At 31.6% G+C, this 26,923-nt stretch overlaps 1 pseudogene across 1 annotated transcript; it reads left to right on the top strand.

The window, feature by feature from the left end:
• The first annotated feature begins 2,263 nt into the window (after window positions 1-2,263).
• On the top strand, window positions 2,264-26,660 carry LOC111298966 (histone-lysine N-methyltransferase ASHR3-like; annotated as a pseudogene). The gene is made up of 10 exons (XR_016330011.1): window positions 2,264-2,676; window positions 5,697-5,841; window positions 6,587-6,743; window positions 12,275-12,339; window positions 13,081-13,198; window positions 14,341-14,434; window positions 15,243-15,307; window positions 15,431-15,602; window positions 24,844-24,923; window positions 26,152-26,660. The product of XR_016330011.1 is annotated as a histone-lysine N-methyltransferase ASHR3-like (transcript).
• The last annotated feature ends 263 nt before the right edge of the window (window positions 26,661-26,923 follow it).

The following is a 26,923-nucleotide window of genomic DNA, read 5'->3' as shown; positions in this document are numbered from 1 at the left end:
AGATTGTTTAGTCGTATCAAGATAAAATATGTCTATCTGATAACTTAAGATAGGTAGTTACAGATAATGCATTCGATATGATCTTAACAAATAACCAGTGACAAAATTCAAATACAAAATTTTTTTGTTGAAAAAGACGAACTTAATCAATTGAATCAATATCTTATTAATATTAAAATATTATTATTTTGCCTAGAAAAGGGAAAGGAATTTCATTTATAAATGGTTGTTAATGACACATTGAATTTTAAAAGTCACAAACTTATAAAAAAATTAAATTGATTAAATCAATTAACACAATTAAAAATTCATAACTCTGGATTAAAATCTTTATAAATTGATGTAATTATTTCAATTATAGACTTTTGAATATTTAAACTTATTCTTTCTTCTTTGTAATTATCAAATTAAGAACAACTTTCAAGCATGATTTTTTTGCTCAAAATCATAATCATATATATTTTTTCAATATCAAAAGTGGTTAGTCATTTGATTTCACGATTGAAATTTATTATCAAATAAGCCTTCGAATTTTAAAATTATTCAATTCAACTGTCATTGAACAAAATAAATATAAAGAAAAATGTAATTTTAGTATGCGCTAAAGCTATTTTACTATGCATTATATTTTATACCTTGTGTAACGAGTTGAGACTTAATTTTTAGGCTTGCACAATTTTAAGATTCGGATATACATTATTTTGATATTATAAATCAACTTATTTATCACAGTTTACATTATTATGAGGTATTATTCGTTTTAATTTCACGATTTTATCTCATAAAAGATGTATCACAATTAAAAGAATATGTGAATCTTTATATTTTATGATTAATTTTAATAAACAGTTGATGTAAAATTCAATACTTCTCTTTAGATTCGTGACATTTACACATATCACAAAAAAGACAAGAAAAAGAAGAGAAAAACACAGTTGGATCAACATTCATGTCACCAATGTGTTCAATGTGACCTTGACGCTTCGTGCAACAGAATTTTAGTGGGTTATACATAAGCATTAAGGATGACTTGTCTCGTAACTTTTCTTTATTTGCTATATTTATATTTATATACATAAGCATTTAGTTAATGATTTTTAATTCATAAAGTCAAAAATCAAAAGTATACATATTGAATTGAATTATATTTTTTTTATTAATTTTCATGTTACTTTTTAATGTTTATAAACAAATTTAACTATTATTTTTAAATTTAAGCAAGTAAACTAAAAGTAATATAAAAAAATTTTAAAAAATTGAGGAACTGAATTGAAAGAAGGCAATTTGATTTTTAGGAATATTCCCTTTGATTTTGATTAAGTTTCTGAAACTAAAAAATAATTCAAATTAATAATTTTATTTTAAAAGTTGAGATGAACCAAACCGTTTTCAGTGTAGGTTCTGTGAAAGTCAGCCATGGATCTTTGAGTCCGGCCCATTAAAATATCCTACAACCGAATCGAAAGATCCGAGACTATAAAGGTCTTCACTTTGATTCATGTGCCAAGTGCCAACGCTCCAATAACTAACCAAAAATTTTCGAATTCCCCTGCCATTCTCATTTTTACCCCCTGTAAGCGCACATTAGTATAAACCCAAGGCCGTAACAAAAAAAAAATAATCGTATTCATATTCAATATATATTTTAAATTTATTGTCATTTTCATCTTTGTAAAAATTTAATGAGTATAATAAATTCTATAATCATAATTTTAAACAAATAAAACTAAAATTTATTTTTAAATTTTTAAAATTTTATCTTGCACCTATCTATAATGTTTTTTTAAAAATATATTAAATTTAACATAATTTGCAAAAAGTTTAATACTATATCATAATTAAGAAATAATAAATCAAAAAGTTTTTTATTTAAAAAAAGAGTTGTTTTTAGAGATAGAGAAAAAGAAATGCATAAAAAAATTAATTCAACCAACTATAAAAAATAGCAAAAACATGTAACTCTAGATGCTAATTACTCAATAACAAAAAAAAAATGTATATATATAAAATATATAAATACGGATATAAAACAAATATTATATTATTTATTTTTGTATCTAATAAAAATTTTTAAAACCATGTTCATTTTTATTTTCATCCTGAAACTGAATACCCATTTTTCATCCCAAAAAATTAAATTACCATTAGGTTAAAAGGAAGATTAACATACTTGCTAACAAACTCTACTGCAGGGCAATCTCGTAAATTCACGTCCATTCCCAAATTTTAAATTTTCCCGCCCAAAAAAACAATTCCCCCTACCTCTCTTCCGCTCATAAAAAATCTGGGGTTTTCATTTTCTTCCATTTAAAAAAAAAAACTTTTTTACTGAAAAGTGAAATGCCAGACCTTGGAAATCTTTCTCAGTCTTCATTGTAATCTTTCTCTCGTTGCCCTAACTTGAGGCTTCTCTCTCTTGACTCTGCCAATCCCGCCGATGTTTTTGGGCCTGACACCTTCAAAACCCTACCCGTAAACTGCAATTGGGACCAGAGATTGGTCCACAAAGGCGGGGACTGCAACGGGAATGGAATTAGGGTTTTGAAGCGAGCGAAGAGGGGTTCTAATGGTATAGTTTTGGGGGATTATTTGAGTGATTGGGTTCATTGGAAGATGGAATCTGGTGTTCCTGAGTCTCGCTGTTTTCTTCCATTTCTCGTTGGGTCTAAGAAATTGGTATTGGTCTTTCTTGTTTCCTGATTCTTTTGCTGTTTAGTTTTAGGAAAGTGTCTGCGAAAATAAATGGAATTTAAGTTTGAATTTTGTAATTTTTATTCGTTAATTATCAATTGGTTTATTGAAAAGGGCAGAAAACACGTAAGTAAAAAATATTGAAATTTGTAAAAGGTGAAATTGTTGTTGGAAGGTGTGTGACACAGTTAAAGTTAAAGAAATTGAGTTTTTCTTGGATTTTTCTTTTGTTGCTTGGAGAATTTGGCAATTCAATTACATGGTTTATCTTCAATTACTTAGAATTTGTGGGAAAGAAAAAACGTAAGATAAGAAATTTTTATTTAAATTAAATTTAAGGAACCTGGGAAATAGATATGTTAGTAAGGTGATTCTGAAGATGGCTGATATCTGACCTATTTGGTGTGGGATTGTTTTGTTTGCCATTAAAAATGTAGCCACTTTAGAGTTAATGGTTTATTTTTGTTTTTTGCACTGATTTCTGAGATTGATAACATTTGATGCTAATTATGTGCCAATTTTATTCTTGCTCTTGTCCAAGAAGTTATTGTTATGTTCCTTTAGGTATATGGTGAGGGGATGTGGCAAACACGTGATCAGGAATGACGTGGATGTGGCAAAAGGAGGATTGAAGCAGAACTTGGATTATTGAATGCTGTGAGAGGTAGGAAGTAGGATATTAGAAATAGAATGGAAGTAATGTATAGGAACTAGGGAAGGGAGATTGAGAGTAGAAAGAATGAAGCAGAGCTGGAACTAGGAATTGAAGTTGAAAAAAGACATGGAGAATAGATAAGTGAGATAGGGAGATCTGTTATAGAAAGCTTTATGTTTGCCAAATGAGACCCATGTGTCATTTATATTAGTTTATGAGGTGCACTTAATGCAACCAATAAGAAAGCAGGTGCCAGCTCATTTTGTATTAAAGATAATCATGGTAAATTTTAGGACAGTTGACTAGTATGATGAGGTTACGACAGAAAGTTGAAATGGTGTAATGTTTTGGACTATGAGGGGGTACTCATGTATTTTGTAGAAAAGTTAAGGAATCTTAACTATCTCCATATCCGAACCGTCAAGTTAAGCTTTCTACAACATTTGAAGAGAAAGGATCTTGTCATTGGTCTTGGGGTTAAATCGATGTATGTGTATTGCATTCGTGTTATATTCAAATGATTGAGAATGAGGTTCATTTGGTACATTTACAATTAACCAAAAAAATTTATCTACAATTACTATAATGTAGAGTATAGTTGCAATTTTTTGTGTCTTAATGCATTCCCCCCTCCCATTTACCATAAAAGATAAAAGTGCTTTTATGTGTTTTACTTACATACAGTCTTGGTGTTAGGAACCTATCTAGATAGCAGCCAATACTTTATCAGGTTTCTTTTTTGTGGATAGGGGGATTAAAATTGTGTAAATAAGTTTGTCTAAATATTTCTTGAGAGATTATAAATATTTTTGTAATTTCCATATGATAATTGGATGGACATTTAGCTTGCTAAAACTTTACTGTTAAATTCTCCTTACGAACTCCTTGATGTTAGTTGGTGGTTTCTTGCTAGTGAAGAGGATATGTTACTTGGTTCTTTATAGTTGCTTTTTGTTGATGGTGTTTTTGGGTGTCTTAGCTAGATGGAAACTGGTTTGAGGTTGAAGATAGAATGATCTAGACCAACAGCTAGACAGTACGATTAGGGGGTGTCGGAGTTAGTTATCCAGGATGCATTTTGACTCTCATGTCAGTGAGGTATTTTAGGTTAAGAGAGGAAGAAGATGAGGTGTGTGGAGGGAGCTATGATGGAGGGAAAATGCTTAAGCCTTGCATACCTGAGTCTCTTCTTTACCTTCTATATGAGACAAAGGGTGGTGGCTTGAGTGAGACAATTGACAGTTGATGGTGAGTCTATGTGGAGCTCAAGGAGAGTCCACTTTGGCAACTACAAACTACATTTAATGATCCAAGATAAGTGTGGGCTGCATGTAATGGTTCCAGACAAGTTGGAGGTCAAGTGTTTAGTTCTAAAGTGATGCCTTGATGGGACATCATTAGAGGTGTTGGGTGAGCCTTTCCTTGATGAGAAGTGAGCCTGTTCTATGGTAAGGTGATGTGGCATGGCAGCTGGGCATGCATTGATTGGGCGTTCAAGAGAGTTGGCTTCATTGTCAGTGTAAATGGGTGTAACACTTTCTTTGTATAAGCGAGTTTTAGAGATTTACGATCAATGGAAAATTAGTTTAGCAGAAACTGCATCATGCAATGTGGGGTGTGCAAAATAAGTGTTTTAGTTATCTCGTTTTGCCACTCAGTTTGTTGTTTAGTTTGGGTTCCTGGGATTTTCTTTATCAGAGGAACTTTCTTTACTTCCAGGCAAAATGTGTATCTTTTCTACTTAAGGTGGTAAAGATCATAGGAATATTTTTACATATTTTGTGCCTTGGACCATTTGGATTTCAGATTGAATGCTGCAAGAAATTGTCATCATACATGAACCTTATTCCTTAAAGTTTATGATGTTTTAAGCCTTTAATTTTGTGAATTGTACCTGGAGTCTTTTGAGGTTAAGTACTATCTCCCTCAGTTAAAATTTTCTATCGTGAGGGTGCTAACATTCATTCCTCCCAATTTCTTGCTTGTAATTAGTTTCTTTGTTCCTTGCAATAGAGTTTACTTATCAGATAAAGAGAAGGAAGTGTACTGCATATTCTTTCAAAGAGTTGAGTTTGTTTTCTGATACATTGCTAACAGTGACATCAGCAGTTACAATACGATTGCAAAAGCCAGGCACCTTATGTTCATTATTTTTAAACTTGCATGTGTTATGTGCTGCTAGATTTTACTACCTATTTGTTTCTATTCTCTGTATTAATTTTTTGGAGAAAATTGTGTTTCTAATTGTGAATATAATATCCTTTGATTGTGATAAGCTTGTAAATATTTGACTGTTTGTTTATTGTTTTTGTTCTTTTTTCTTTCATTTTGTGCTGAAAATTCATCTCAGGTTGAATGAATCCATTGCCATAAGCTCATCTATCCAGGGGAAGAGGTCTGTTCAGTTCGTGGTTGTCAAGCAGTTTATAACAAAATATGTGCCAAAGAAAGTCTTAAGATGTCTAACCCAAAAAAAATTCCGGTGTCCGCAGCATGTAATACTTGCATCTGCTAATTTATTCTTTACTTTCAATGGCTTTTACATCCTTGTACTGTTCTTTGTTTTTATCCAGCAAAACTGTGTTTGGTCATTTGCAAAGTAGAGAAGGGAAAAACAGAGAGGTGTGGATATTCATATATACATATATAGGTTTCTTGCCTAAACAGGAAGAACTGGTAGAACCATGGTTTTTTTTTTTTTCCTTTGACTTGTTACTTTTTGTTTTTGTGTGTACATTCTTAACAACTATTTTCTTAGTATTTCAGTTATGTTGTTATTGTTGATTGGTAAAAGTCTGCCTGGGCTATTTTCTCTATATTCCTTATTGTTCCCATGGTGTTGAGTATGCCTTACAGTAAACATAATTTAGTTACTGCTCAAGGGTTACATGTTTTCTTAGTTTTTTCTTCTTGGGACTAAACCGTAAATTTTTAATGATTCTGTGATAGTAGACTCATGTTATGGTGTAATCATTAAAGCTTATTGCTCATATCTCTTGATAGAGATATGATCTGAGATGTCATCTGCAGAAACTGAAAGCAACTTTTTGTATTAGTTTTGACCAGACATCTGAAAATGTTTAAGTTTGATGCTTGTTCTTGATACTGGCCTTTCTGACAACCCCCTTTATGATTATTACTTATTTTGTCCTATATCATTGTGATATATGTGAGGATTGCCAACGTCTTCATAATTATTATTGCAGTTTTGCTTGTCTACTTGGCATCTTCAATGAATAGGTATGCTTCATTTGCAGACAGAGATTACAATGGCGATGTGTACGTTGTACAATTTCATCTCATGATAAGTGCTCCATGTGGCTGGATGTAGTGATTCATTTGAAGGACAAACCAGGGAAAGCAATTTGCTGGAGGCATCCAACTAATTGGCGGCTAGATAAGGTCAATTTCTTCTTCCTTCATCAGATATGTCCTTTTTTGGCCTTTAGCCTTTTATTATTATTTACTATGACAAGGCTGCCTTCAAGTGCCATTGATAAAGTCTTTATTTGATGTGGGTTGCATGGTTGTGGTTCTATCTTAAATAAAATTTTATTTAATTGTGTGAAAAAACATTTATTTATAGTCGGTTGTAATCTTGTAATCTATGTATTTATATTTGTACCTCTAGAATTAAGGACACAAAATTAGGATAGACAATCCCTTAATTATAGGATCAGTTTTTAGGAAGATTTAGTTTTTTAGTTTAACTCTTATTTAGTTGTATATAAACCTAAGGTTTTTGTATAATTCTTAATAAGTAGTTTTTCAATATATATTCAGTTTTTTTTCTTACTTTTTTACGTAGATTTATTTCTTAGTTTTTTCACATGTTATCAGAGCTTTAGACTCTTCTTGGGAAGCAAAATTTTTAGCATTCATTGCTGATTTTTATTTTAGGCTTTCATTGTTGAACCCTGTTAACGCCTTTATAGCCATTCTATTTTTTCCTTCTTTAGCCTTCATTGCTAAGGGTCATTTTTGGTTATATCTTAAGACTTATTTCAGTTCAAAGAAAGATATTACTACCATTTAATTTGAAGAAGCGTCAACTGATAAAATTATTGGAGTATTACAGATGTCTCGGAAAACAAGGAGAGTTCAATAGAGAAGAGATTGAAAAGTTGAGAAACCTATTAAAAACCTTTGAAAAGTCTATTGTGGTATGTTCTTTGGGTAAGGTCTCTAGTTTAGGTAAAGTTTCTGGTTCTCATGGATTAAATGTCTCCGTTAAGCTTATTATAAGTTTTTAGATCATTGACTCAGGAGCCACATACGATATGACACATTCTTTACAGAAATTTAGTGCATATACCTTGTGTCCTAGTAATAAAAAAATTGTTGTTGTAGATGGTTCATTTATTATAGTGGCAGGATTAGGAGATGTTCAAGTTAATCCTTCGTTTGTTTTAAACAATATTTTTCATGTTCCTGGATTGTTTACTAATTTGATATCTATACAAAAATTTACCAAAGATATGAATTGCAAAGTGATTTTTTATTTCTCTTATTGTGAATTTTAGGACTAGAGTTTGGGGAAAAGGATTGTACTTGCTAGGGAGAAAGATTGACTATACCATCTTAAGACATCAAATAATACAAGTAATATCAAGAATAGTTTACATTTGTCATTTTTTTTTGAAAAATCTTCTAATAAAGACAAAATTTGGCTTTATCATTTTTGTTTTGGACATCTTTCTTTTGGAACTTTGAGAAACATGTTTTTTTTTTGTTCAAAGGATTAAATATCGAAGATTTTCATTGTAATGTTTGTGAACTTGTAAAACACAGACGTGTGTCTTTTCCAATTAGTAACAAAAGAAGTTCTACTCTTTTTTATTGATTTATAGTAACATTTGGGGTTCTTCTACAATTTATTTTTGGTGCAAGATAATTTGTTTTATTCAAAAATGATTGTACTAGGGTCTCTTGGATTTTTTTACTTAAATCTAAATCAGATGTGAATAGTGTGTTTTTAAGCTTTCAAAATATGATTCAAAATCAATTTGGAGTGAGAATTAAGATATTTAATTCTGATAATGCTAGAGACTATTTCAACCAGAGTTTATCCACCTATTTCCAAAAGGAAGGGATTATGCATGAGTCATTTTGTGTTAATACTTCACAACAGAATGGAGTAGTAGAGAGGAAAAATAGCCATTTATTAGCCACATCCTGAGCCTTCCTTTTTCAAGTAAATGTACTCAAATCTTATTGGGGGGAAGCTGTTTTCACTGCCACACACATTATAAATAAGTTACCTTCAAGGGTTTTGAGATTTAAAACTCTTATGGAATTGCTATTACAATTCTATCTAACCTTAATACCACAAACAACCTTACACCTAGGATATTTGGTTGTACATAGTTTGTTTATGTTCACAGTCATAACAGAGGAAAGTTGGATCCAAGAGCGATTAAGTGTATCTTTGTAGGGTATTCAGCAACTTAGAAAGGGTATAAGTGTTATCATTCTCCTATCAAAAAATTTTATATGTTTATAAATCACTTTTGAAAAAAATAAACTATTTTTTACTCAACCTTATCTTCAGGGGAAGACTTTATTCATGGAAGATAAGGATAAAGACTTCTTTTTGCTTGATTTGTCTTTGTACATTCTTTAACATTTTCATCAATTAATTCTTCTGAGTCAAAACCTATTTTTGTTGAGCCCAAGTCAAATACTGAATTTGATTTTAAACCCATTCCAAATACAAAAAATATGACAAAGGATAATATTGTTCTTGATTTTATGAAAGAATTACAAGTGTACTCAAGAAGGCAAGTTCTAGAGCCTGAATCAGTGCCAGTCCAAGAACTTGATCTAAACTCTGGAAATGGGATAACTATAGTTTTTGACTCTGTTTCTCAAAATGAGCATGAATCTCCTAAAATTATAACTAGTGATTATGATCTGCCTATTGCCATTAGGAAAGGAACTAGAGAATGTACTAAGCATCCATTATATCTAATTTCTAATTTTGTGTCGTTTGAAAAATTCTCACCATCCCACAAAAATTTTCTTGTGAGCCTAAACACTATTTTTATTCCAATTACATTATTCAAGGCATTATCTAGTGAGAAATAGAGACAAGCCATAAAAATAAAAATGAAGGCTTTAGAGAAAAATAAGACATGGGAACTGGTAGAGTTGCCTAAAAGAAAAAAATCTAGTGGGGTTTAAATCGGTTTTCATTGTAAAATATAAAGCGGATGGTATTGTTGAAAGGTATAAAGCTAGGTTAGTGGTTAAGGGCTACACTCAAACCTATGGAGTGGATTATCAGGAAACCTTTGCTCCGGTTGTTAAGATGAATACAATTAGAATTTTGTTATCATTAGTTGCAAATTACAATTGGCAGCTTCAACAATTTGATGTAAAGAATGCTTTTCTACATGGTGATTTGGAAGAAGAAATATATATGAAGGTTCCACTGGGATTTGGAGGTCATCTAAAAGCAAACAAAGTATGCAAGTTGAAAAAGGCTTTATATGGCCTTAAACAGTCTCCTAGGGCTTGGTTCGAGAGATTTGCCAAAGTGATGCTAGCAATGAGATATAAATAGAGTAAAGGAAATCATATATTGTTTATCAAGCACTTTGATTCAGAGAGAGTCACAGTTCTATTAGTGTATGTTGATGATATAATTGTAATTGAAGATGATGAAAAAGAGAGAGAATCTCTAAAACAGTGTTTGGCTAGAGAATTTGAGATAAAAGAGCAAGGGAGATTGAAGTACTTCCTAAGAATTGAAGTACTTCCTTGGAATTGAAGTAGCTCACTCACGACATGATATTTTCATCTCACAACAGAAATATGTGATGGATCTTCTGAAAGAAACTAGGAAGCTCACATGTAAACTTGCAAATATCCCTATAGATCCTAATCATAAAATTAGAGAAGCTAACAAAGATGCTGTTGTTGATAAAAAGGTATACCAAAGATTAGTTGGAAGACTCATTTATTTCTCACATACTAGACTTGATATAGCATATGTAGTGAGTGTAGTAAGTCAATTTATGCATAATCATAAAGAAGTGCACTTACAGGTTGTCTATCGTTTATTGTATTATTTTGAGGCCAATCTTAGGAGAGGTATTTTATTCAAAAAAAATTCAGGGCTAGTTCTAGAAGCATATACAGATGCTAATTATGCAGGTTCGGTAACTGATAAAAAATTCATTTTAGGCTACTACACTTTCTTAGGTGGTAATCTTGTGACTTGAAGGAGTAAAAAACAGAATGTGATGGTAAGATCAAGTGCTAAAGTAGAGTATAGAGCAATGGTTCAAGGAATTTGTGAACTCTTATGGTTAAAGATTATCTTAAAAGACTTGAAGATCAAGTGAGATGGACCAATGAGACTCTACAGTGATAACAAGTCTACAATAAGCATTGCGCACAATCCTGTGCAACATGACAGAACAAAACACATTGAAGCAGACCGGTATTTCATAAAGGAGAAACTAGACAATAGGTTAATTTGTACACCTTATGTATCAATCAAGGGTCAATTTGTAGATATGTTGACTAAAAGTCTCAGTGGTGCAACATTTCAAGAAATTATTTCCAAGTTGGGAATGGAAAACACCTATTCACCAGCTTGACGGGGAGTGTGGGAAAACATTTATTTGCAGCTGGTTGTAATCTTGTAATCTATGTATTTATATTTGTATTTCTAGAATTAAGTATTTGTATTCCTAGCATTAAGGATAAAAAATTAGGATAGATAATCCCTCAATTATAGGATCAGTTTTTAAGAAGATTTACTTTCCTAGTTTAACCCTTATTTAGTTGTATATAAACCTAAGTTTCTTGTATAATTCTTAATGAGCAGTTTTTCAATATACATTCAGTTTTTCCTCTTACTTTTTCACACAGATTTATTTATTAGTTTTTCCACAAATTGCATTTTCTTTCTTTGTTTTCTTTTCTGAGGTCATGTTTTGGTTATTTTTGCTAAATACCTAAATCTATACCAATTCAGGAATACAACTTTGAAATTTATGTCTCCAGTGAACTTTTTAGTAATTGACTTGCAAACTAGCCATCCATATGTGTGGAATATTTGAAATATGAATAGATATGGTTTATTAATTATTTTTGAAACTTAAGGTTGTATTTTGGAATTTGAATTTGAAAGGAGGGATTTGATTTCAAATTTAGCACAAATTGTGAGATTAAGCTCTTGAAATATGACTTACTTGATTACACTCAAGTCTATACATTTATCTATCAAATAATGAATTTGATATACTTAGATGGCGAGTATGATTTTAAGTTCCTCCCTTCTTGCTCTCTTACACACAGAGGTGCCTTGAAATTTTATTAAATTTTACAAAATTATCTATGTTCTTTGACTCATACCAGAGTTTGAGACTAAAGAAATCTTACCCTAGGAAAAATGTTATAGGTGTAAGAGAGGCGTAGTTGATGCAGGACCCAAATTTTATTTTATTAATTTGATGCAAGATTTCAATTGTTATGTAGTTGATAGAACTCTAGGTGTTGCAAGTTCTTTGACTCATATGAGAGTTTGAGACATTTTTAAATGCATGACCTGAAGGATTGAGTTAGAGTTTGTCCACTCTTAGCTCACCAATACTAACTGTGATTCGAAACCTGATCCATGATCGTATTCATGTTCAGCAGGCTAAAAATTGCATGCAACATATCAAATCTTTTCTGTTTCTCAAATTTGAGATGTGAGAATCCCTTGTTCATTATGGAGTTTGAGCTTCTTTTGCTTGTGTGTTTGCTTATGCCTGATGTCGTGCGGCCCTATAAAAGTTTTCAAGTCCAGAAAGTTATTGTAAAGGATGGATTGATCTATGATTTAGTTTTCCTGGTCAGGCTACTTGCTGGTTTATTGTATCATTGTGTTTTATCTTGAGGTTTATCTCTCCATTCTTATTTTCTATTGATTAGGCTGGCTGACAGGACTGACATATTTATTGAATGAGCAGCATGCAGTTCCAGCAACTGAAGTAGAGGTCAGATATTTTTTGCACAGTTTATAGTGAAATTGTTCAATTTATTTAGTATAAACTTCCTCTATGTGATATTTATTAATGTATAAATTGTTAATATATGTTTATGGGAAAGAAGGCAGTATTATCAGATAACTTTTTCAAGTCTGGGACAGAAATGTCTTGATACTCTGGCATTGTTCATTTATTATTATCTGTTATAAATTGAAGCCTTCCAATATGCCATAATGAGAGTGTATGTTGTACTTCACACTTCATTTACTAGAAAAGGTGGGGGGGGGGGGAGAGATTGCAGTCTATCTGTGCAACAATTAGCTTTTGCCTGTGTATTGTTCTATTTAAGCGTTAGATTGACTTGATACCTTGATGTACTTCTTTACTTTGGACAACCCTTGGAAAACAAATAATTTTCTGGTTTGTGTCTTGAAAATCTGAATTTGATAAGGTTTTTCCAAAGAATGTATAGAAAATACTATTTATGTCGTTAATTTCTTATAAGTTTATTGGAGGAGTTTGTTATAATTGTTGTTGTTGATCACACCTAGTCAAGTTGGTTTTCAACGAGAATCTCTACAAGATTGTCAAGATCACCAGAATCTTCAAGGATAAAATAATAATCTATACCATGCCAACTCATCTGTCCATTTTCTTGAAAAATTTTTGGTCACAGTTAATGATTTCTGTCAAATATGCTCAATGACTCCAGATTTAATTGGCTAACTTTTTCCATCCTTTGTATTTTAGGAAATTTTCTGTCAATTGCCTTTACCTTATGTGGATGAGGAGTTCAAGCTTGACTTGATATGTAGAGAATTAATGGAGAATAAATTGGAGCCACCTCTATATGTCCACATGAAGTGCAGTATCCTAAGAATTTCATCACTATATTAAACCAAATTCAAGTTTTTGAGTTGAATGATTGCATCACAGGCTTGTAAAGTTAGCTTGACTTTCTTATTTAAGTACATACTAAATATAAACAAATATTAATTGTCAAAGTTTTTTTCCGTTTGGAACTGGAGTTCTTTCCATGACCTATAATGCACATTGTCTTTAATAATAGTTTATAAATGGGATTTTTTTTGAGAAATTTCTTATTAATATGAATACTTTGGAGTTCAGTATTGTGTGCAAATGTAATTTGTCATACATATATTTACCTTCATATTGCATGCTTAGTAGAAATATTAGGTTGAACCATGATATAAAAAGAATTAAAACAACTTAAGACTAAGATTTGGCAAGCTGTGTAATGAATTTTGGTTGCTTGAATTTTGTTGATGTCTGCAATATTTAGTTGTTGAAAGGTGCCTTTCCTTTGTTTATTTAAGCATTGATGGTGGATGCCTAATTATCATTACCCCCTGTAAAAGTAGAAATAATCGAGAGAATTCTAGTTGATGATAGTATTATATTACAAAACTAATGATTGTTGCTGTGCTCTGTATTCCAACAAGTAAAGAGTTAGCTAAGATTTTTTGCTAATATAGTTTTGCTTTCTATCACTATGACTTATTGCTGATTGAGAAGAAAAAAGAGTTCTTTATATTCTAGTATATACCCTGCAATCGCCCTGATTAACTTTTTAAACCTAAATCTAAGTTTTGTAGTTTGTTTTCTTAAATTTTAGAATAAACAAACTTGAACAAATGCCCAAACTATGTACATGTTTTAAGTTTTTTTCCAAATATGTTTGCATTTAAAATAATTAGGGATGTGTTAAAAGAGAATGAGAAATAAGAAATATTGTTTTTAATGTGCTAATGGACATTGCTAATAAATAATGCTGTCCGATGTTAAACAAATTCTTTTTATTCCACCTAAGATATGGGTAATAAGATGGCCAAGCATAATGTGTTGTGATAGTTGAATTATAAGGACTCAATTATGTCTTGTCCTTTTGAGATGTTGAATGCTATTTCCAATTTGGCAAATGCAAATTTTGTTTCATTATAATGACTGTTGTAATATACTTTTTTTTTAAACTGCCTTAAAAGAAGTTAGATGTTTACCTAGTGAAGAAGAAGTGTTATGACGCCGATGATGATATTGGATGCAAAAGTTGTAGTTCTGCTTGCTCTGAGGATTGTGTATGCGGGTATTTATGATTTATCTTTCTCTATTTTGCTTAACACAGGTTAATAAATGATCATCTATGCTAGTGTATTAAATGAATTGTTCTTCCTCCCCCCTCCATGCACACCTTTTTCTGAAATTCTACTTGATTGGTAATTTGTTCCTGAGCATTTTAGATCTACTAAAAATTCTCATAGAAAATTATTGAATATATTTTTCCTTTAAAATTTGTATCATTCTCTATTACATAAGTATAATATCAGCTGAAGACATTAATCATTTATTGAATTAGATGATGCCTTGTACTTCTATGGATGAAAAATCATAATTTTATAATTATTCTATGTCCCACATCCCACATGATATTATTCAACTTACATAGTTGTTGCTTACCACTCCATGCCTAAGGGTTTGTTATTATTATTATTATTATTATTAGTATTTTTAATTTTCGTGGACACTACATAGCAGTGGACATTCATGAAGTGCTAAAAGTGTTTTTTTGGTGGAAGGGGGGTGTATTTCTTTTTGCACTGCAAATGAATTATAGTTTTGGAGTTAGTTAACAATATTCTCAGAACACAGTTTCACTTACTCTTAGTCACAAATCATGCATAAACTTTCTTATTTACATGTTGCCGGTTAACTTGTCTAAAGTTTTGGATGACATAGACCCATGAAACATTTTATAGCTTGTATCTTTAGGAGCAACATTGGTCTAGTCTTAAATCTAACCATTTTGATGCTGGTATAGGCATAGATGCAATCAGTTTGACAGTTAGACATAAAAAATATGTTGTCATTGTCTATTTACTAATGAAATATTCCAGGTTTTACCAAGAAACAAAGAACCTTTCTTGTTCCACTTGCCTGATTGCACTATGGAATTTCATATGTATAACGAGAATAAGTACAAATTTCACCATCTGATGTTTATGGAAGGCTTCCTCACAGCTTCTTCTTTCCTTTTCTTTATTTAAGAGCTGAATGCTAATTAAATAACTATCATTCTTTGCAGTTATTGATGGTGCTCAGAGTGAACAGAGGCTTTGGGACATGAAATTCAAAGGGATGAACAACTTTTACATGTGTGAAATTCGAAAAGACTTCACAATTGATGCAACTTTCAAAGGGAATGCATCTCTTTTTCTAAATCACAGCTGCAATCCCAATTGTGTTTTGGAGAATTGGTTGGTATTAATGATATTGCTCTTTTTTTTTTTTATTAAATATGTTTTAACTGTTAAATATCTGTAAAAGCTTATGGTTTCTTAAGATTGGAAAGCATTATATTATGAGTTAAAGCTTTTATTGCAAATATGGTATGGAAACTCCGTATGTATGTCCCTAGCTATTATACTTGTCCGTGGTTTTAGATTTATATGCCTTAAAAATTTTTTTGCAAATTGCACCAAGCACCTGTCCAGCTATGAGAAAAGTGTAAAAAGAGAATGGATGAGAACATAATGCCAATGTTTCTTTCTGTGTTTGGATGTTGGCTAAATAGAGGAAATACCCTTGTGATTTTTCTGTGACATTCCTTTAGCCTACTTTAGTTAGATGTTTTAGGAATGCGCTTGGAGAATAGCACCAATAGTTTTTTTCCCTCGTTTGTTTTTTTTCCTAAAATTTTGAAAAGCTTTAGACGGTGATTTTTGTGGAAACTGAATGTATATTGAAAAACTGCTTTTCTACAATTATACAAGAATCTTAGGTTTATATACAACTATCTAGGGGTTAAACTAGGAAACTAAATCTTTCTTAATTCTAGGGATACAAATACTTAATTCTAGAGATACAAATATAAATATACAGATTACAAGATTACAATCAGCTGTAAATAAGTGTTTTCCCACACTCCTTCTCAAGCTGGTGAATAGGTGTTTTCCATTCTCAGTTTGAAAATAATTTCTTGAAATGTTGCACTGCTGAGACTTTTAGTCAACACATCTGCAAGTTGACCCTTGATTGATACATAAGGTGTATAAATCAACCCACTGTCTAGTTTCTCTTTTATGAAATGCCGGTCTATTTCAATGTGTTTTGTTCTGTCATGTTGCACAGGATTGTGTGCAATGCTTATTGCAGACTTGTTATCATAGTAAAATCTCATTGGTCCATCTCACTTAATCTTCAAGTCTTTTAGGATAATTTTTAACCATAGTAGTTCACAAATTCCTTGAACCATTGCTCTGAACTTTGTTTCAGCACTTGATCTTGCCACCACATTCTGTTTTTTACTCTTCCAAGTCACAAGATTACCATTTAAGAAAGTGCAGTAGCCTGAGGTAGATATTCTATCAGTTACGGAATCTGCATAATCAGCATCTGTATATGCTTCTAGAATTAACCTCAAATATCTTTTGAATAAGATACCTCTCTCAGGATTGACCTTCAAATAGTGCAATATACGGTAGACAGCCTGTAGGTGCACTTCTTTAGGACTATGCATAAATTGACTTACTACACTCACAGTATATGCTATATCAGGTCTAGTATGTGAGAGATAAATGAGTCTTCAAACTAATCTTTGGTACATCTCTCTATTTACAGCAGCATTTTCATTAGCTTTTTCAATTTTATGATTAGGATCTATAGGGGTATTTACATGCAAGTTTTTCAGTTTCCTTTAGAAGATCCATCATATATTTCTGTTGTGAGATAAAAATACCATGCCGTGAGTGAGCTATTTCAATTCCTAGGAAGTACTTCAATCTCCCTAACTCTTTTATCTCAAATTCTCTAGCCAAACACTGTTTTAAAGATTCTCTCTTTTTTTCATCATCTCCAGTTACAATTATATCATCAACATAAACTAATAGAACTGTGACTCTCCCTGAATCAGAGTGCTTGATAAACAATGTGTGATCTCTTTGACTCTGTTTATATCCCATTGCTAGCATCACTTTGGCAAATCTCTCGAACAAAGCTCTAGGAGACTGTTTAAAGCCATATAAAGCCTTTTTTAACCTGCATACTTTGTTTGCTTCTAGATGACCTTCAAATCTCGGTGGAACCTTTATATATATTTCTTCTTCAAAATCACCATGTAAAAAAGCATTCTTTACATCAAATTGTTGAAGTTGCCAATTGTAATTTGCAGCTAATGATAACAAAATCCTAACTGTATTCATCTTGACAACTGGAGCAAAGGTTTTCTGGTAATCCACTCCATAGGTCTGAATGTAGCCCTTAGCCACTAACCTGGCTTTATACCTTTCAACAGTACCATCTGCCTTGTATTTTACAGTGAAAACCCATTTACACCCCACTGGATTTTTTCCTTTAGGTAACTCTACCAATTCCTATGTCTAATTTTTCTTTAAGGTTTCTATTTCTATTTTCATGGTTTGCCTCCATTTCTCACTGGATAATGTCTCGGATAATGTAGTTGGAACAGAAATAGTGTTTAGGCTCACAAGAAAATTTTTGTGGGATGGTGAAAATTTTTCAAATGACACAAAATTAGATATTGGGTATAGTGGATGCTTGGTACATTCTCTGGTTCCTTTCCTAATGGCAATAGGCAAATCATAATCACTAGTTATAATTTTAGGAGATTCATGCTCATTTTGAGAAACAGAGTCAAAAACTGTAGTTACCTTATTTTCAGAGTTAGGATCAGAGTCAAAAACTGTAGTTACCTTATTTTCAGAGTTAGGATCAGGTTCTTGGACTGGCACTGGTTCAGGATCTGGAACTTTCCTTCTTGAGTACACCTGTAATTCTTTCATAGAATCAAGAATAATATTATCCTTTGTCACATCTTTTGTATTTGGAATGGGTTCAGACTCAAATTCAATGTTTGACTTGGGCTCAGCAGAAACAGGTTTCGACTCATAAGAATTAATGGGTGTAAATGTTGAAGAAGGGGGCAAATCAAGCAAAAAGAAGTCTTTATCCTTATCTTCCATGAATGAAGTCTTTCCCTGAAGATAAGGTTGAGTAAAAAATGATTTATTTTCTTCAAAAGTGATATCTACAGACACATAAAATTTTTTGGTAGGAGGATGATAGCACTTATATCCTTTTTGAGTTGAAGAATACCTCACAAAAATACACTTAATCGCTTTTGGATCTAACTTTCTCCTGTTATGACTGTGAACATGAACAAATGATGTACAACCAAATATCCTAGGTGTGAGATTGTTTGTAGTATTGAGGTTGGGATAAAATTGTGAGAGTAGTTCCATAGGAGTTTTAAATCTCAAAACTCTTGAAAGTAACCTATTTATAATGTGTGTGGCAGTGAGAACAGCTTCCCCCCAATAAGATTTAGGTACATTTGCTTGGAAAAGAAAAGCTCTGGTTGTGGCTAATAAATGACTTTTTTTTCTCTCTGCCACTCCATTCTGCTGTGGAGTATTAACACAAGATGACTCATGGATAATCTTTTTTTTGGAAATAGGTGGATAGACTCTGGTTGAAGTAGTCTTTTGCATTATTAGACCTAAATCTCTTGATTCTTACTTCAAATTGATTTTGGATCATGTTTTGGAAGCTTAAAAACACATTATTCACATCTGATTTGAATTTAAGTAAAAAAACCCAAGAGACCTTAGTACAATCATCTATGAATGAAACAAACCATCTCACACCAAAAATATTAAGAATTGTAGAGGGACCTCAAATGTCATTATGAATCAAGTAAAAAGGAGTGGAACTTCTTTTGTTACTGATTGAAAAAGACACACGTCTATGTTTTGCAAATTCGTAAATATCACAATGAAAATCTTTAACATTTAATTATTTGAACAAAGAAGGAAACATGTTTTTCAAGGTTCCAAAAGAAGGATGTCCAAGACGAAAATGATAAAGCCAGATTTTATTTTTATTGGAAGATTTTTCAGAAAGAAATGACAAAGGTAAACTATTTTTGATACTACTTGTGTTATTTGATGTCTCAAGATAGTATAGTCCATCCTTCTCCTTAGCAAGTCCAATCATCTTCCCTAAACTCTGGTCCTGAAATTCACAATAAGAGGGATAAAAAGTTACTTTGCAATTCATATTTCTGATAAGTTTTTGTATAGATATCAGATTAGTAGACAATCCAGGAACATGAAGAATATTTTTGAGAACAAACGAAGGATTAACTTGAACATCTCCTAATCCTGCCACTGTGGTAAGTGAACCATCAGCAACAACAATTTTCTTATTACTAGGACACAGGTTATATGTACTAAACTTTTGTAGGGAATGTGTTATGTGGTCTGTGGCTCCTGAGTCAATGACCCAAGAACTCGTAATAGGCTTAGTCGAGACATTTAATCAATGAGAACTGGAAGCTTTACCTGAACTAGAAACTTTACCCAAAGAACATATCATAGTAGGCTTTTCAAGGATTTTCAATAAGTTTCTCAGCTTTTCAATCTCTTCCTTGTTGAACTCTCTTTGTTTCTGAGACATCTGTAGTACTTCAGTAATTTTCCCAGTTAACATTTTCTCAAATTGGGTGATAGTGATATCTTTCTTTGAAAGGGTTCGATAATGAAGGCCTAAACAGGATTCGATAATGAAGGCCTAAAAAAATCGTCAATGAAGGCCTAAAAAAGTTAGCAATGAAGCTGAAAATTTTTTTTTCCAAGAAGAGCCTAAAGCTCTGATACCATGTGAAAATTGAATGTATATTGAAAAACTGCTTTTCTACAATTATACAAGAATCTTAGGTTTATATACAACTATCTAGGGATTAAACTAGGAAATTAAATTTTCCTTAATTCTAGGGATACAAATACTTAATTCTAGAAATACAAATATAAATATACAGATTACAAGATTACAACCAGCTGTAAATAAGTGTTTTCTCATAATTCTAAATGTTGTTAACTGCATTATCTTCTCATGTCTTTCTTCATGCAGTATCCCATATTTGGGATCAACAGTTTCTTTGGCAGGTTTCTGCTAGCATTTGGTTGATAAGAAATTACAAAACTCTCAGTGGGGAATATAATAGCTAGTTTAGATTTTTTGGCCCATTGGCTAGCTGATTTATTTTCACAATTCTTTTTGCTTCTCATACTCTTAGACTTCTATAGCAGATTTTATAGTGCCACTTAGATTCTTATGTTTTTTAGAAAAAAACTAAGAAATAAATCAGTGTGAAAATTGAATTTATATTGAAAAACTGTTTATACAGAATTATACAAAAACTTTAGGTTTATATACAACTAATTAGAGGTTAAACTAGGAAACTAAATCTTTCTAAAAAACTAATCCTATAATTGAGGGATTGTTTATCTTAATTTTTTGTCTTTAATTCTAGGGATCAAATACTTAATTCTAGAGATACAAATATAAATATATAGATTACAAGATTATAATTAGTTGTAAATAAGTGTTTTCCTACACTCCCTTTCAAGCTAGTGAATAGGTGTTTTTCATTCCCAGCTTAAATAATTTCTTGAAATGTTGCACTGCTGAGATCTTTATCAACATATCTGCAAGTTGACCTTTGATACATAAGGTGTACAAATTAACCCACTGTCTAGTTTCTCATTTATGAAATGTCGGTTTACTTTAATGTGTTTTGTTCTGTCATGTTGCACAGGATTGTGTGCAATGCTTATTGTAGACTTGTTATCACAGTAGAGTCTCATTGGTCCATCCCACTTGATCTTCAACTCTTCTAGGATAATCTTTAACCATAGTAGTTCACAAATTCCTTGAGCTATTGCTTTGAACTCTGCTTCAACACTTGATCTTGCCATCACATTATGTTTTTTACTCCTCTAAGTCATAAGATTATCACTTAAAAAAGTGTAGTAGCCTGAGGTGGATCTTTTATCAGTTACTAAACCTACATAATCAACATATGTATATACTTCTAGAATTAGCCCTAAATTTCTTTTGAATAAGATACCTCTCTTAAGATTGACCTTCAAATAATGCAATATACAACAGGCAGCCTGTAGATGTGCTTTTTTAGGACTATGCATAAATTGAATTATCACATTCACAGCATATGCTATATCAGGTCTAGTATGTGAGAGATAATGAGTCTTTCAACTAATTTTTGATACATCTCTCTATTTACAGCAATATCTTCATTAGCTTCTCCAATTTTATGATTAAGATCTATATGAGTATTTGCAGGTTTATATGCGAGCTTCCTTGTTTCCTTTAAAAGATCCATCACATTTTTCTATTGTGAGATGAAGATACTATGTCGTGAGTGAGCTACTTCAATCTTTCTAGCTTTTTTATCTCATATTTTTTAGCCAAACACTGTTTTAGAGACTCTCTCTCTTTTTTATCATCTCCAGTTACAATTATATCATCAACATACACTAATAGAACTGTGACTCTCCCTAAATCAGAGTGCTTAATAAATAATGTGTGATTTCTTTAGCTCTATTTATATCTCATTGCTAGCATCACTTTGGCAAATCTCTCGAATCAAGCCCTAGGAGACTGTTTAAGGTCATATAAAGCCTTTTTCAGCCTGCATACTTTGTTTGCTTCTAGATGGCCTTCAAATCTCGATGGAACCTTCATATATATTTTTCTTCCAAATCACCATGTAAAAAAGTATTCTTTACATCAAATTGTTGAAGCTGCCAATTGTAATTTGCAGCCAATTGTAATTTGCAGCCAATGATAACAAAATATTAACTGTATTCATCTTGGCAACTGGAGCAAAGGTTTCCTGATAATCTACTTCATAGGTTTGAATGTAGCTCTTAGCCACTAACTTGGCTTCATACCTTTCAATAGTACCATCTGCTTTATATTTTATAGTGAAAACCCATTTACACCTCACTAGATTTTTTTTCTTTAGGCAACTCTACTAGTTTCTATGTTTGATTTTTCTCTAAGGTTTTTATTTTTATTTTCATGGCTTACCTTCATTTCTCGTTGGATAATGCCTCGGATAATGTAGTTGGAACAAAAATAATGTTTAGGGTTACAAGAAAATTTTTGTAGGATGGGAAGAATTTTTCAAATGATACAAAATTAGAGATTAGGTATAGTGAATGCTTAGTACATTCTCTGATTTCTTTTCTAATGGCAATAGGCAGATCATAATCATTAGTTATAGTTTTAGGATATTCATGCTCATTTTGAGAAACAGAGTCAAAACCTGTAGTTACCTTATTTCTAGAGTTAGGATCAGGTTTTGGATTAGCATTTGTTCAGGATTTGAAATTTTTCTTCTTAAGTACACCTGTAATTTTGTCATAGAATCAATAATAATATTATCTTTTATCACATCTTTTGTATTTGGAATGGGTTTAGACTCAAATTCAGTATTTGACTTGGTGTTACCAGAAACAAGTTTCAACTCAAAAAAATTAATGGGTGTAAATGTTGAAGAAGGGGACAAATCAAGCAAAAAGAAGTATTTATTCTTATTTTTCATGAATGAAGTCTCCCTTTGAAGATAAGGTTGAGTAAAAAATGGTTTACTTTTTTCAAAAGTGACATTTACAGACATATAAAAATTTTTGGTTGGAGGATGATAGCATTTATATCCTTTTTGAGTTGAGGAATACCTCATAAAAATATATTTAATTGCTCTTGGATCTATCTTTTCCTTATTATAACTGTGAACATGAACAAATGATGTCTAACCAAATATCCTAGGTGTGAGATTTTTTGTGGTATTGAGGTTGGGATAAAATTGTGAGAGTAGTTCTATAGGAGTTTTAAATATCAAAACCCTTGAAGGTAACCTATTTATAATGTGTGTAGCAGTGAGAATAGCTTTTCTCCAGTAAGATTTAGGTACATTTGCTTGAAAAAAAAAGGCTCGGGTTGTGGCTAGTAAATGGTTGTTTTTTCTCTCTACCACTCCATTCTGTTGTGGAGTATTAACATAAGATGACTCATGGATAACCACTCTTTTTAAAAATAGGTGGATAGACTTTGGTTGAAGTAGTCTCTTGCATTATCATACCTAAATCTCCTGATTCTCACTCTAAATTGATTTTGATAATATTTTGGAAGCTTAAAAATATACTATTCACATATGATTTGGATTTAAGTAAAAAAACTTAAGAGATCCTGGTACAATCATCTATGAATGAAACAAATCATTTTACATAAAAAATATTAAAAATTATAGAAGGACCCCCAATGTCACTATGAATCAAGTAAAAGAGAGTAAAACTTCTTTTGTTACTAATTGAAAAAGACACGTCTATGCTTTGCAAATTCGCAAACATCATAATGAAAATCTTCGATATTTAATCTTTTGAACAAAGAAGGAAACATGTTACTCAAAGTTCCAAAAAAAAAATGTCAAAGATGAAAACGGTAAAGTCAGATTTTGTCTTTATTGAAAGATTTTTCAGAAAGAAATGACAAAGGTAAATTATTCTTGATATTACTTGTGTTATTTGATGTTTCAAGATAGTATAGTCCATTCTTCTTCTTAGCAAGTCTAATTATCTTCTCCGAAATTTGATCCTGAAATTCACAATAAGAGGGACAAAAAATCATTTTGCAATTCATATTTCTGGTAAATTTTTGTATAAATATCAGATTAATAGACAATTTAGGAATATGAAAAATATTTTTTAGAACAAACGAGGGATTAACTTGAACCTCTCTTAATCTTGCTACTGTAGTAAGTGAACTATCTGCAATGACAATTTTCTTATTACCAGGACACATGGTATATGTACTAAACTTCTGTAAGGAATGTGTCATATGGTCTGTGATCCCTGAGTCAATGACCCAAGAACTCGTAATACGCTTAATCGAGACATTTAATTTATGAGAACCAGAAGCTTTACCTAAATTAGAGATCTTACCCAAAGAACATACCATAGTAGGCTTTTCAAGGATTTTCAATAAGTTTATCAGCTTTTCAATCTTTTTCCTATCGAACTCTCTTTGTTTTCGAGACATCTGTAGTATTCCAGTGATTTTTTCAGTTGACATTTCCTCAAATTGGGTGGTAGTGATATCTTTCTTTGAAAGGGTTTGACAATGAAGGCCTAAACATGATTCGACAATGAAGGCTTAAAATAGAAATCAGCAATGAAGGCTGAAAATTTTGCTTTCCAAAAAAAGCTTAAAGCTCTGATACCATGTGAAAAAAACTAAAAAATAAATTAGTGTAAAAATTAAATGTATATTGAAAAATTGTTCATATAAAATTATACAAGAGCCTTAGGTTTATATACAACAACTAGAAGTTAAACTAAAAAATTAAATCTTTCTAAAAAACTAATCTTATAATTAAAAGATTATTTATCTTAATTATTTATCTTTAATTTTAAAGATATAAATATTTAATTTTAAAAATACCAATATAAATATATAAATTATAAAATTATAACTAACTATAAATAAATATTTTCCTATGGTTCCCATCAAAACATTCAAGTTCTTGTGTTTATCATGTGTATTGGCAGGATTTTTTATGTAGAACCTTCTTTGGTAATAATTGGTTTTAACCATTTAAAACTGCTAACCTGTTAGGCAAGTTGAAGGGGAGACACGTGTGGGGGTGTTTGCTGCTCGGTCAATCAAATTGATGAGCCACTGACATACGACTACAGGTATGCATAGGTCTCAATACTGCTTGCACAGCCTAAATTGCAGCCATTTTTTTGTTTCTAGTGTATCGCAATTAATAGCTATCTGATGCGTGATATAGACTTAACCTTGCATGGATTAGATTGTTATTACCTTTTCCTTTGTGAATGTGTTCCCAAGAAAATTGGTTAGATTTTACTATATTGTCATCTCAGAGGGTTGGGGATTTGAAAGCTTATCTAGACATGATTTAAACAATTTTGTGTTGATTTGAATTTGCATCTTTGATGTTTTTCTGAATGGGATAGCAGATCCCTTAGCTTCATTTAATACTTGTTGGGTAGGTCAATAGCACGGGAACTTGCAATGATCGCATCAGAAATTTATGAGAAAAGCTCTTTCTTATCCCTCTATTCTCCTTAAAGAATAGAATTGGCAATTTCAATCATCACATTAGAAATTTAGGAAAAGGGGTCTTTCTTATTCCCCTATTCTCCTTAAGAACAGAACTGAATCCTAGTTTTGTGGTTCTTACAAATTGCCCCAAGGTGAAAACACCGATAGAAGATAACAGAAAACAACAGTCTTTATCTAATGTGCAATTAATGATGTCAGGTATTTGAGTTCTTCAAAGATCTGTCATAAAATGTTACTCTAATATCAAATTTGATAGTGCTCAAATGGTGCAATATGATCATTGTTGATGATCTCACTTGGTGGAAAATGCTGAGTTTATTGTATGTGTCAAGGTGTACCGTTTAATTTGCCTTGTTTTGCCGTTAAAGAAGCTCATCCTTTCTGTTGCATTACTATGTAGTTTAAATCCAATTTTTGTTCTTCTGGCCAAAAAAGAATCCCATGTTTTGTTGTTTGTGACTTCTCTACCAAAAAAAAATGTTATATCATCTCTTTTTACCAAACACTAGTCTTGGATTCTTGTAAGTTGCCTATTGCTCAAAGCTCTAGAAGAGCTAGTTAAACGACTTTTAAAAAGGATTGGTACACGATAGAAGTGAATGTATAAGATTTCATAGTTTGTGAAGGCAACTTCTCATCGCATTCTGGAATCTGGAGTGGATCCCTCAACCGTAATCATAAATACTGTAAAATGACTTGGTATGGCATTATACTAGGCTCCTTCCTGTAGATGTGGAGTAGTTTCTAGTTGATCCCTTCTTTTAGAAATAAAAAAATATTAGTACATAAATTTTGCTATTATTATAATTTTTATTTCAGCTTTCGGTTTTGTAGATTTGTGCAATTTGGACCAGAAGTGAAGTGCTGTTGTGCTTCAAATTGTCGAGGTTATCTTGGGACCAAGAGAAAGATTGTTAAATTGGATATTTGCTGGGGCTCAAAACGCAGGAGATCTTCAACTGCTTGCTTAGCAGCCATTATAACTGTATAATCTGTATCAGTTGCCTGTTTAGACTGTTGGGTTTGTTGTATATTAATCTTACCATGCCAGATGGGTGAAAAAGAAAAGAAAAAGAAGAAAAATGAAAAAAAAAAAAGTATTTCTTACTTGTACAATCCAATTCACAGTCTCCTTTCAACAGGCTTTGTTGTAATGGTACAAGAGTAAGTATACAAAGCTCCCCATTGTTGGGTTGCTCAATTTGTATTTCTTTCACGGTAGGTCTTGTACAGGGGTTGGCTGAGAAAAATGAAAATGACTGAGGCATTCAAGATTTTATCAAAATTTTTTCAACTGTCTTTTTTTAGGTGTTTTCGTTTTTTACACTTTTTAAAATTGTTTTACAATTTCACGTTTTTGATTTATAAATTTATATTCCAAACATGATTGATTCATGACGAAAATAAGGGGGGTATTTTACATAGACTTGTGGATTTATTTTCATTTATAATATTGTAGTTTACTTTTTTGAAGGGAATAAAGTTGTAAAAAGAATAAAAGTGAATGTAAGGGGTGTTTAAATTAATTTTAATGAGATTAAAAATAACGGTGATAATGAGATTAATTATGATAATAGTGAAATTAAAATTAATAATAAAATATTTG

The sequence above is a fragment of the Durio zibethinus genome, chromosome 18 (genome assembly GCF_047325235.1).
Source record: "Durio zibethinus cultivar Kanyao isolate XHJ-2024 chromosome 18, ASM4732523v1, whole genome shotgun sequence".
Classification (NCBI taxonomy): Eukaryota; Viridiplantae; Streptophyta; class Magnoliopsida; order Malvales; family Malvaceae; genus Durio; species Durio zibethinus.
Note: the sequence above shows the minus strand (reverse complement) of the source record. Positions and strands in the feature narration are given on the sequence as shown.